Consider the following 13,307-nt stretch of genomic DNA (forward strand, 5'->3'; position numbering starts at 1 on the left):
TTTAGCCATTTTTAAGTGTATGGTTCAGTAGCATTAAGTATGTTTATATTGTACAGCCATCACCACCATCCATCTCCATATCTTTTCATCTTGTCAAGCTGAAACTCTGAACTCATTAAACAATAACTCTCCATTTCCGCCCCCCTCCCAAGCCCTGGCAACTACCATTCTACTTTCTTGCAGTGAATTTGGCTTCTGTAGGTATGTCGTATAAGTGAAATTACACAATATTTGTCCTTTTCTATCTGGCTTATATCACTTAGTGTATCTTCAGAATTCATCCATCGTGTAGCATGTGTCAGAATTTCTTTCCTTTTTTGTAGTATTATTTTTTTTTAACATTTGTTCATTTTTGAGAGACAGAGAATGTGAGTGGGGGAGGGGCAGAGAAAAAGGGAGACACCGAATCTGAAGCAGGTTCTAGGCTCTGAGCTGTCAGCACAGAGTCCAGCACGGGGCTTGAACCCACAAACCTGAGATCATAACCTGAGCTGAAGTGGGACGTTTAACCAACTGAGCCACCCAGGTGCTCCAGAATTTCTTACTTTTTTAAAGCTGAAAAATACTCTGTTGTGTGCATATACCACATTTTGTTTATCCATTCATCCAATGATAGACATTGGGTTGTTTGCACCTTTTAGCTGTTGTGAATAATGCTGCTATGAACATTGATTTACAAATCCTGTTTGAGTCCCTGCTTTATATCCAGAAGTGGTGTTGCTCAACCATTTGAGTTCTCCCAGTATATTGGTATTGTTGTGTAACAGTCTACCTCACAATTGAAGTGGCTCAAAGCAACAATGATTTATTATTTCTTAAAATTCTGTGGGATAGCTGGACACTCTTTTGTGCCTAGGGTCACTCTTGTGTGCTGCATTCATTCGGTGGGTTGACTGGAGCTAGAGTATCTAAGGTGACTTCAGTCACATGTTTGGGACCTTGGTGAGGACAGTGAGAAAGTGGGCCTTCTGTCTGCACAAAATCTCTGCTTATTCAGTCTGGCTTGTATTACTTTACATGGCAACTGATTCCCAAGAGAGTAAAGGCAGAAGCTGCAAGACATCTTGAGGCCTAGGCTCCAGGACTTACACATCAATTTCATCACAATATATAGGACAAAATTTACAAAACTAGCCTAGATTTAAGGGGTTGGGAGAAATAGCCTCTGACCCTTGTGGGAAGATATGTATGTCAGTAATTGGGGCCATTATTAAAATAATCAGTCACACCTAATAACCTAACACCTGTTCCATAGCTGAGGAACCTTGAGAAATGGGGAAGGACTGCCATTTGGGGAGCAAAATGTACCTCTGGTGGGTCCTAAATACAGTGGCTTGGTATTATGTTTTAACAAGTAAAGAGGCATGTGAATTTTTTGAGCGTGGTTATTTGCAAGAACTATGTTGTACCATGCAGGTCTTCTCCCTGCGCCCCCCACCCCCCACAGCTTTTTTAAAAAACAGTTGTATGTTTAGCTTTAAACTAATGCTGCTTGGATAAGAACACTTTAGTTGATTCAGGCTGGTCATATCAGTTTTAGTATATGGGCTGTTTTGACTCAAGAGTTGCAGCTGGCCTAGAATTATAGGCAAGGGTAAACAGGGGTTTGATTTTTTAAAGCTTTTTTAATGCTTTTATTGATTTCTTGAACCAGGCCTGCAGTTTTAAACTGCAAAGATGTCTAAAATTCCAAATGTGCTGTAATTAATGATAAAGGCTCTAGCCTTAAATTGTTAATTCTAGGTCTAAACAGTGCTAAATCTCTTTAGGTTAAAAGTGGATATTGTGGGGCGCCTGGTGGCTCAATTTGTTAAGTCTCTGACTCTTGGTTTCAGGCAGGTCATGGTCTCACGGTTCATGAGTTTTAGCCTGCAGTGCAGAGCCTGCTTGAGATTCTTTCTCTCCCTTTCTCTCTCTGCCTCTCCCCCTTTCATTCTCTTTGTCTCTCAAAATAAATAAACTTAAAAAAATTTAAAAAAAGAGGGTATTTGGGAGGGCTTACTTTGTAACTATGTAACTTGTCCCCACTCTCCCTACCCTCACCATGTGGTCTCAAGTATTTTTGGATTTAAATATGTGAGCTCGTAACTGGTAATTTTAGTGACTGAAAGTGGGCTTCTTAACAAAAGGTTAGCTTGTTAATGGAACAAATAAAAGTGAGTGGGTGGATACTTTATGATGGAGAGAATAATACCATCTACTTCAGTCTTCACTATCAGTACAGGAGCAATGGGAGAATGAAACCAAATAAAGGAAGACAAATTGAATAAGTTGGAGGAAGAGAAGTTTTCTTAGAGATAGGTGACATCTTATATACATACAAATATTTGAGACTAAATCGTTTGGGGGGAAGTAATGACAAGTTTATGTAATTACACTGTTAGCCCTCCAAGTATTCTTTTTGACTAAAATGATTGAGCACTATCTAGGCCTAAAAATAGCAATTTGGGCTGGAACTTGCCTCACTATTTTCTCTCTATATGAGAAAATGAGGTCTTGAAGTCTAAGTAGTATGCTATGTTATGGCTGTAGAATAATTTATTTGCACATTCATCTATTTGTGGACATTTGGGTAATTTCTAGTTTTTCCCTATCAAATGTTGCTTTAGTGAACACTGTAGACATATCTTTATGGTGTATATGAATATTTCCATAAGATGCCTAGAAATGAAATTATGAGGTTAAAAGTATGCAGAGTTTACATTTTAATGGGTATAGCCATATTTCCCTATACAAACACTATACCAGTTGAGATTTATAAACAGTGTTGCACACTATAAGTCTGGAGTTCTCTCTTGTCCATCAAGAGAGCGGACGCAGAATTGAATATGAGAGAGGCTAATGTTTGGGAGGAGACAAGAGTGGTGAACAGGGGTTTCATCTCTGTATTTTTTGAGCTCACAAGATTATTACCCATGTGGTGAACGTGAAGAAAACAAGATTTACACATGTAAATGTGGAGAAAACAATCAGTAATCATTAACTTGTATATGTAAGAAGCAAAGGGTCTGGGGGCAAGTGAAGTTTGTGATTAAAGTATAATAGTATATTGGTGTCAGATGGAAAGTAATTTCACTTGTGATCCCATTACAATATCTTGCTACCTAACCTTGGGCACTTTTTTCTAACCCATTTATGTAAGCAGAACCCCCAAACTAGGTGAGAATACTCTCTCCCTTGTCATTACTGCTATTAGATAGCAGTAATTTTTATTTTTTTAGCTAGTTTGCTAGATGAAAAATATATTATTGTTTTAATTTGGTTATCTTTGATTTCTGGTGAGTTTCATCATCATTTCATTTATTGGATGTCTTGTGGTTCTTCTTGAAATGTTTTTATATCTTTGTAAAACTTGTTTTCCTTGGGGCACCTGGGTGGCTCAGTCGGTTAAGCATCCAACTCTTGATTTCAGCTCAGATCATGATCTCACGGTTCGTGAGTTTGAGCCCTGCATCAGGCTCCATGCTAACAGCACAGAGCCTGCTTGGGATTCTCTCTCTTCCTTTCTCTGCCCCTCCCCTGCTCATGCTTGATCTGTAAATAAATAAATAAATAAATAAATAGTAAAGCCTGTTTTCCTTAGTTTTGTTTCTTTGCTCATTGATGTGAAGGAACTTTTATATATCGTTGATATTTTCTCTCAGCACAGGCATACCTCATTTTACTGTGCTTTGCTTTATTGCATCTTACAGATACTGCATTCCCCCCCCCCCCCCCCCATAAATTGAAGGTTTGTGGCAACCCTTTGTCAATCAAGTCTATCAGCACCATTTTCTAGCAGCATTTGCTAACTTTGTGTCTCTGTGCCCCATTTCGGTAATTTTCATCATCATTATTATTTTTATTATTTTATTATTACTACATTATGGTGATCTGTGATCAGTTATCTTTGATATTACTATTGTAATTGTTTTGGGATGCCACAAAGTGTGGCCATATAAGATAGCAAGCTTAGTCAATAAATGTTGTGTGTGTTCTGACTGGTCCACTGACTCGTCATTCACCTGCCTCTCTCTTCCTTGGGCTTCCCTGTTCCCTGAGATGTAACAATATCGACATTAGGCCAATTCATAACTCTACAGTTAAGTGTACAAGTGAAAGGAAGAGACTTGTGTCTCTTACTTTATTTAAGTCAAATGCTAGAAGTGGTTAAGCTTAGTGAGGAAGTCATGTCAAAAACTGAGACTGTGGGGTGCCTGGGTGGCTCAGTTAAGTGGCTGACTTTGGCCCAGGTCATGATCTTACGGTCCGGGAGTTTGAGCCCCGTGTTGGGCTCTGTGCTGACAGTTCAGAGCCTGGAGCCTGCTTCAGATTCTGTGTCTCCCTTTCTCTCTGCCCTTCCCCTGCTCCCTGTCTCTCTCTCTCTCTTTAAAAAATAAACAAAAAAAATTTAAAAACTGAGATAGACTGAATGCCAGATCTCTTGATCCAGTTAGCCAAATTGTGAATGCAATCAAAAGTACTACTTCAGGGGCGCCTGGGTGGCTCAGTCGGTTAAGCGTCCGACTCTCGATCTTGGCTCAAGTCATGATCTTGCGGTCCGTGAGTTCGAGCCCCACGTCGGGCTCTGTGCTGACAGCTCTGAGCCTGGAGCCTGTTTCGGATTCTGTGTCTCCCTCTCTCTGCCCCTCCCCCGTTCATGCTGTGTCTCTCTCGGTCTCAAAAAGAAAGAAACTTTAAAAAAAAAAAAAAAAGTACTACTTCAGTGAATACAGTAATGATAAGAATGACAAGAAAGCAGAACAACCTGATAAGGGAGAAAGTTTGAATGGTTTGGATAGATTATTTCCTTAAATCAAAGCCTAATCCAAAACAAGGCCTTGATTCTCTTCAATTTTATAAAGGTCGAGAGAGGTGAGGAAGCTGCAAAAGAAAATTTTGAAGCTAGCAGAGGTTAATTTATGAAGTTTAAAGAAAGAAGCTGTTTCCATAAGATAAAAGTGCAAGGTGAAGCAGCAAGATATAGAAGCTGCAGCAAGTTATCCAGAAGATCTGACTAAAATAATTAATGAAGGTGGCGACACTAAATAGATTTTCAGTGTAGCTGAAGATGATGCCATCTAGGACTTTAATAGCTAGAGAGGAGTAGTCAGTGCCTGGCTTCAAAGCGTCAAAGGACAGGCTGACTCTCATGTTAGGAGCTAATGCAGCTGGTGGTTCTAAATTGAAGCCAGTTCTCAGTTACCATTCTCAAAATCCTAGGGCCTTTAAGAATTATGCTTAATCTACTCTGCCTGTGTTCTATAAATGGAACAACAAAGCCCGGATGATGGCACATCTGTTTACAACATGGCTTACTGAATATTTAAGCTTACTGTTGAGACCTGCTCAGAGAAAAAAAAAAAAAAAAGATTCCTTTCAAAAAAAAAAAAGATTTCTGCTCATTTTATTTTATTATTATTTTTAAAAAATATTACTGGGGTGCCTGGGTGGCTCAGTTGGGTGAGTGTACGACTTTGGCCCAGGTCATGAATCTCTCGGTTCGTGAGTTAGAGTTCCCTGTTGGGCTTTGCACTGACATCGCGGATCCTGCTTGGGATTCTCTGTCTCTCTCTGTCTCTGGCCCTCCCCTGCTTGTGTGCACTTGCATTCTCTCTTTCTCAAAAATAAATAAACATTAAAAAAATAAAAATATTACTGCTCATTGACAATGCACTTGGTCACCAAGAGCTATGATGGAGATGTACAATGAGATGAATGTTGTTTTCATGCATGATAACACAACATCCATTCTGCAGTTCATGGATCAAGTAGTAATTTTGGCTTCTCTTATTATTTAACAAATACATGTTGTAAGGCTATATCTGCCATAGATACTGATTCCTTTCTTGGATCCAGGCAAAAAGTAAATCGAAAACCTGCTGGAAAGGATTCATGATCTAGATGCCGTTGAGAACATTTGTGATTCATGGGAAGAGGTCAGAATACCTGAAAGTACATGAATAGGAGTTTGGAAGAAGCTGATTCCAACCCTCATGGATGACTTTGAGAGGTTCAAGACTTCTGTGGAGAACTAACTGCAGATGTTGTGGAAAGAGCAAGAGAATTAGAAGTGGGGACTGAATTGCTGCAACCTCATGATAAAACTTGAATGGATGAGGAGTTGCTTCTTATGGGTGAACAAAGAAAGTGATTTCTTGAGATGGAATCTACTCCTGGTAAAGATGCTATGAAGATTGTTGAAAGGACAACAAAGTATTTAGATTACTATATAAACTTGTTGATAAAGCAGCAGTTGAGTTTGAGAAGATTAATTTAAAGAAGTTCTGGGGTAGGGCCTCTGGGTGACTCAGTCAGTTAAGCATCCAACCTTGGCTGAGGTCATGATCTTGAGATTCATGGGTTCGAGCCCTGCATTGGGCTCTGTGCTGACAGCTCAGAGCCTGGAGCCTGCTTCAGATTCTGTGTTTCCCTCTCTCTCTGCCCCTTCCCCATTCCTACTTTGTCTCTCTCTCTCAAAAATAAAAATAAACATTGAAATTAAAAAAGTTCTGTGGATATAATGTTGTCAAACATTGCATGCTACAGAGAAATCCTTTGTGAAAGGAAGAGTCAGTTGATGCAGTCAACTTTATTGTCTTATTTTAAGAACTTGCCACAGCCAACCTTTGCTTTAACAGCCACCACCACGATCAGTTAGCAGCCATGAACATCGAAGCAAGACCTTCCACCAGCAAAAAGATTACGACTCACTGAAAGCTTGGGTGATGATGATTTTTTAGCCCTAAAAGTCTTTTTAAATTAAAGTATGTACATATTTTTAGACAATGCTATTGCACACTTAATAGATGACAGCATAGTGTAAACATAACTTACATGCACAGGGAAACAAAATTTACTTGACTCACTTTACTGTGATATTTGCTTTATTATGGCATCTGGAACTGAACCTGTAATATCTCTGAGGTATACCTGTATGCAGTTTGCTCTTTGTTTTGTTTATGATGCTTTGTTTTAAAAAAGTTTTAAATTAGGGGCACCTGGGTGCCTCAGTGGGTTAAGTGTCTGACTTTGGCTCAGATCATGATCTCAGGGTGTGAGATTGAGCCCTGTGTCGGGCTCTGCGCTGACAGTGCAGAGCCTGCTTGGGATTCTCTGTCTCCCTCTCCCTGTACCTCTCCCTCTCTTCCTCTCTCTCTCTCTCTCTCTCTCTCTCTCTCTCTCTTTCTCTGTCTCTCTCTCTCTCTCAAAATGAATAAATAAACATTAAAACAATACTTGTAGGGGTGCCTGGGTGGCTCAGTCGGTTTAGCATCTGACTTTGGCTGAGGTTATGATCTCATGATTTGTGATTTTGAGCCTTGCATCTGGCTTTCTGCTGACAGAGCAGAGCCTGCTTTGGATTCACTGTCTCCCTCTCTCTCTCTGCCCCTCCCGTGCGTGCATGTGTGCTCTCAAATATAAACATTAAAAAAAAAAGAAATACTTTTAGAACATTTTTTCCTTTTAGTTCTATAATCTCTCTGAAATTTATATGTGTTGAATGTAAGGAAGTAGATATTGCCTGTTGTTTCAGCATCATTTATGAATCATAATAAATGGTATTGCAGCAGTATTATAAAGACTGCTGTTTCTAGAATATCGTTTCATTGATCTGTAAGTGTTCCTGTACCAGTATACTGTTTGATTTCAATTCATTTAAAAGTTTATATTTTTATAATTGGTAAGGCTCTTCCCTCTCATTGTTTTCCCTTTTCAAAATGTTCTTGCCTTTTTTGTGACTCTTGTCCTCATGAATTTTAGAATCAGTGTGTATGTTATGTTGCACAAAAAAATCTTCTTGAGATTTTTTCTTATTGGAATTGCCTTGAATTTACAGATTTCATGTGGGAAGGAATTTATATCTTTACAATATCAGGTGTTTTCATTCACCAGCATGGTATGATTAGTCACGTCTTTTATTTTCTTCTGCAGTTTTCTACTTTTCTGCATGTTGATTGTGTTGAGTAGTAGTGAAAAGAATGAGTTCTAGTGCCATGCTATTTGGGTTCATTGTGTGCTAAGCTTGGGCAAATAAAAACCCCTTTTTATACTTCAGTTTTCTCATCCATAAAATGGGAAGAATAATAACTCATTAGGGTTATTGTGAGGATTAAATGGTTAAGACCTGTAAGTTAACACAATATGTTAGCTATTGTTATTAAGTGTATATTTAGGTATTTATAGTTTCTGTTGTTTTTGTGAATGGGGTCTTACATTTAAATCTCATTTTAATTGGTTTTGTTTGATATATAGGAAAGTTCATGATTTTTTGCTTGTGGTTCTTGATTTGAATACTTTGTGGAACTCTGTTTCATACTAATATTTTTGTTTTTCTTCTGTTTTTTCTTTTCTTTTCTTTTAAGAGAGGGAGAGAGAGAGGCAGAGGGAGAGGGAGAGAGAAAATCTTAAGCAGGCTCCATGCCCACAGTGGAGCCTGATGCAGGGGTCAGTCTCAGGACCGTGGGATCATGACCTGAGATGAATCAGTAGTTGGATGCTTAAGCAACTGAGCCACCAGCTCCTTGTTTTGTTTTTCTAAATTCTTGCATTCTCTAGGTAATCATATATTTTGCAATGAATTCTTTTGGCTTTCAGTATTTTTGGCTCATAGTTCCTATTTATTTATTTATATCATGGATCTTTTTCATTGACTAGAACTTCCAATACAATGTTGAATAGAAGTGATGAGCTTCCACAGTATGGCCGACGACATAGCTAGTGCTCACTCTACTCTCTTTAATGGGGAAACAGCGGACTGCAGGAGACTGAACTGTATCTGCCTCTATTTCCAACAGGCTCATGTTCGTTCAACTTTCACTCATGAAAAAAAAAAGCCAGGAAAATTTTATTAATCCTTTTTTAAAAAAAATTTAATATAAAATTATAGCAAAAAAAAAAAAAAAAAAGGAACCTGAACTTTAGTAGCACAACTGGAACAATCTGCAGCGATGGCAGCAGCGGTGGGAGAAGAGATTTAATTTAGTTGATTTTCTGTGGTTGTTGGTTGTTTGCTAGTCTCACGGTGATAGAAGCTGCACAGTTTTTCGAAGGGACTGAGAAGCTGCTGGAGGTTTGGTTCTCCAGGCAGCAACCTGACTTAAACCAAATATCTGGGGATCTTCGCACTATCCCAAGATCCGAGTGGGACATACTTTTTGAAGGATGTGCAATGTTCAGTCATAAGTGTGACAAAAACTGACAAGCAGGAAGCTTATGTACTCAGTGAGAGTAGCACGTTTGTCTCTAAGAGACGTTTCATTTTGAAGACCTGTGGTACCACCCTCTTGCTGAAAATGTTGGTTCCTCTGTTGAAACTTGCTAGGGATTACAGTGGATTTGACTCAATTCAAAGCTTTTATTCTCGTAAGAATTTCACAAAGTCTTCTCATCAAGGGTACCCACACTGGAATTTCCAGGAAGAAATAGAATTTCTTAATGCAGTTTTCCCAAATGGAGCAGCATATTGTATGGGACGTGTGAATTCTGACTGTTGGTACTTGTAAACTTTGGATTTTCCAGAGACTCAGGTAATCAGTCAGGCAGATCAGACCCTGGAAATTCTGATGAGTGAGTGACCCAGCAGTTATGGACCAGTTCTACATGAAAGATGGTATTACTGCAAAGGATGTCACTTGTGAGAGTGGAATTCGTGACGTGATACCAGGTTCTGTCATTGATGCCACACTGTTCAATCCTTGTGGGTATTCGATAAATGGAATGAAATCGGATAGAACTTACTGGACTATTCACATCACTCCAGAATCAGAATTTTCTTATGTTAGCTTTGAAACAAACTTAAGTCAGACCTCCTATGATGACCTGGTCAGGAAAGTTGTGGAAGTCTTCAAGCCAGGAAAATTTGTGACCACCCTGTTTGTAAATCAGAGTTCTAAATGTCGCACAGTGCTTTCTTCACCCCAGAAGATTGAAGGTTTTAAATGTTTTGCTTGCCAGAGCGTTATGTTCAATGATTACAATTTTGTTTTTACCAGTTTTGCTAAGAAGCATCAACAACAGCAGAGTTGATAAGAACAAATGCAAAAAGAGAACACACATAGAAGGAGGTGGTGGCTGCTTTTTAGATATTGATACCGGGAGCCATGCTTTCCATAACCACCACCTTGTAGCTGCAGAAAGCCCTAGATGTAATGATAATGTAATCATTTTGAATTATATGCATTATTATATGAAGGAGTTAGATATCTTGCATGAATGCTCTCTTCTGTGTTTAGGTATCCTATGCCACTCTTGCTGTGAAATTGAAGTGCATGTAGAAAAAACTTTCTACTATATGAAACTTTACAACACTTGTGAAAACAATTTGGCTTATTCACAATGTAATATTTCTCCATGTATCATCCAAAATTCCCCACAGACAAGGCTTTTGTCCTCATTAGGTGTTGGCCTCAGCCTAATCATCTGGGACTGTTCTATTAAATTGCTGCCAGGATTTTACATCCATTTACCTCCACTTTCCAGAACATATTCTCTACTAATATTACTGAAACCAATTTCTACTTCATACAGATGTTTTTTGCAACAGCGTTTAAAATTTATCTTCCATGAGCCGAGTCCTCTTTAAGAAATGATTGCAGTTATCCATTTTGTGTATTACTATTTTAACATTATTGCTTCTTGTACCTGTACTTTTTTAAAAATTGATTTCATTCCTTGCCATGGTGTCTTGCCTCCTGACCCCCTCTCAATAAAGCAATACACTGTTAAAAAAAAAAAAAAAAAAAAGTGTTGATAAAGAGCATTTTTTCCCCATGGCTCTTTAAATGGACTTGGTGTTGATTTATGAAAGATAACCCTCTATAAAGCTAAGGGCTTTGTGTGTGTATATGTGTGTTCTTAATTTGTTGAGTAGTGGGTTTTGGATTTTTACTAAATTTTTATTATATAAATAATAATTGAACATACTTTTATTACAAAAGATTGAAAAAGTACAGAAGTGATAGACTATAGACAAATTTTTAAAGCATGGAAATTCTTTGTATCCTGCTCTACTTTTATTCCTCTCTGTACATATATGTGTTACATTTGGTTTATACCTTTATATATATTTAATGTGTACAGGTGTACACATACTTTTCTTTTTAATGTTTATTTTGAGAGAGTAAGAGGAAAGGGGAGAGAGGGTGAGAGAGACCAAGTAGGCTGCACACTCAGTGCAGAGCCTGACATGGGGCTCGATCCCATGAATTGTGAGATCCTGACATGAGCTGAAATCAAGAGTCCGAGGCTTAACCAGCTGAGCCACCCAGGTGCTCCTGTACACATATTTTTATTTGTTTCTATAAAAGTAGGTGTTAGATTTTATCTGATATTTTGTTTCATTTAGCAGATATTAAATACCTGCCATGTATCAGGCATTAACCTTCTTCTGTTCATTCAACAAATCTTTAAATGGTTCGTAAGTGCCAAACAATGTCTCTTAAAACGTTTACTAAGTGCCAGACAATGTCTGTGGTGCTGGGGATATGGCTGTGAAGAAAAAGAAGAGCTCTGCTCTCAGAACTAACATTCTAAAGGTGTAGACAATAGAAAGAAGGGAAGGAAGGGAAGGAAGAAGGAAGGGAGGGAGGAAAAGTTAGAAGGAAGGAAGGAAGGAGAGAGCCAAATGTTGAGAAAAAAGTAAAAGGATAAAAGAGCATAGAGATTGGGGTGCTATTTTAGATAGTGTGGTCAGAGAAAGTTTCTGAAAAGGGTAAATTTCAGCAAAGACTTGAACTAGATGGAACAGTCATGCAAATACTGTCCTTGGGATAGCGCTTTAGGACTGGGAGTAGCAAGCCCAAAGGCCCCAGTGTGAAGCCTGTTGGGAATGTTCTTGAAACAAGAGTCATTTGGTTAGAGCAAAGAGGATGAGGGAAGAGTGGAGGGAAAGCAGGTTGGAGAGGTAGTGGGTGGACAGATTATGTGGAGCTTTCTAGGCTCTGGTAACGATTTTGGATTTTATTCCAAGTATGACAGGAAGCCATTGATGATTTTTGAAAAGTGAAGTGCCTTGTATTAGTTGTTAGGATTGTTTTGACAAAATACCACAGACTGGGTGCCTTAAACAACAGAAATTTACTTTCTTACAACTTTGGAGGCTAGAAGTCCCAAGATTTGAGTGTCAATAGTTAGGTTTCTTCTGAGGCTTCTATGACTTACAGGTGGCTGCCTTCTTGCTCTGTCCTCATGTGATCTTTTTTCTGTGTAGATACATCTGGTGTCTTTGTGTCCAAATGTCTTTGTCTTATAAGTATACCAGTCAGATTGGATTAGGGTTCACCTCAATGGCCTCATTTTAACTTAGTCATATCTCTTTAAAGGTTCTATTTCTAAATATAGTCACAGTCTGAGGTACTAGAGGTTAGGACTTCAACATATGACTTTGGGAGAACATAATTTAGCCCATAACACACCTGATCTGCTTTTTCAGACTGCTGAGGATAGATTTTTAAGTTTATTTTGAGAGAGAGATAGAGAGCATGCATGGCAGGGGGAGGGACAGAGAGGGGGTGAGGGTATCTCAAGCAAGCTCCATGCTGTTAGTGTGGAGCCTGATGTGGGGCTCAATCTCACACTGTGAGATCTTGACCTGAGCTGAAATCAAAGAGTCAGATGCTTAACCCACTGAGCCACCCAGGCTCCCTATGATCTGTTTTGCAAGTGGAATGCTTAGGATTACTTTGAAAGTAGAATGCCTCCACCCACGCCCACCCTTTTCTTTTTCTGGTTTTGAAAATTTGAAGCTAGTAAAAAAAACACATTTTACAAAGGCTGTTTGGGGTGTTCCCCCCCACCCGATTTTTTTTTTTTTTTTTTTTTACATGCCTTGATGTTTGCCTTTTGAAGATTCTGTGTCTTAAGATTTATCCTAGGATGCATTTCTTGACAGATTGTTCACATTCTTAGAAAATAGCTCTTTGATTTTAACATATCCTACTGCTGTTGAGTTGATTATTTGGCACAGAGGAGCATGACCTGACTGGCCTATTATTAATGAAGTTCCTTTGATTGTTACTTAAGAAATCTATAAGACTAATATTTTATTTTTATTTATTTTTTTAACGTTTATTTATTTTTGAGACAGAGAGAGACAGAGCATGAATGGGGGAGGGTCAGAGAGAGGGAGACACAGAATCTGAAACAGGCTCCAGGCTCTGAGCTGTCAGCACAGAGCCCGACGCGGGGCTCGAACTCACGGACAGCTAGATCACGACTTGAGCCGAAGTGGGACGCTTAACCGACTGAGCCACCCAGGCGCCCCAAGACTAATATTTTATATATACAAATGAGAACACACAGCTTTTATGGTGCATAATAAACCCCAA

General features: G+C 38.8%; 1 protein-coding gene and 1 pseudogene across 3 annotated transcripts in view; both read left to right on the plus strand.

Annotated features, from left to right (window-relative positions):
- The window catches only part of NRDC (nardilysin convertase), a 101,063-nt gene that overhangs the window by 20,265 nt on the left and 67,491 nt on the right, over window positions 1–13,307 (plus strand). The window lies entirely within an intron of this gene.
- LOC132672344 (S-adenosylmethionine decarboxylase proenzyme 1 pseudogene) lies at window positions 7,593–10,892 on the plus strand (annotated as a pseudogene).

This window comes from Panthera onca, chromosome C1 (genome assembly GCF_046562875.1).
Source record: "Panthera onca isolate mPanOnc1 chromosome C1, mPanOnc1 haplotype 2, whole genome shotgun sequence".
NCBI lineage: Eukaryota > Metazoa > Chordata > Mammalia > Carnivora > Felidae > Panthera > Panthera onca.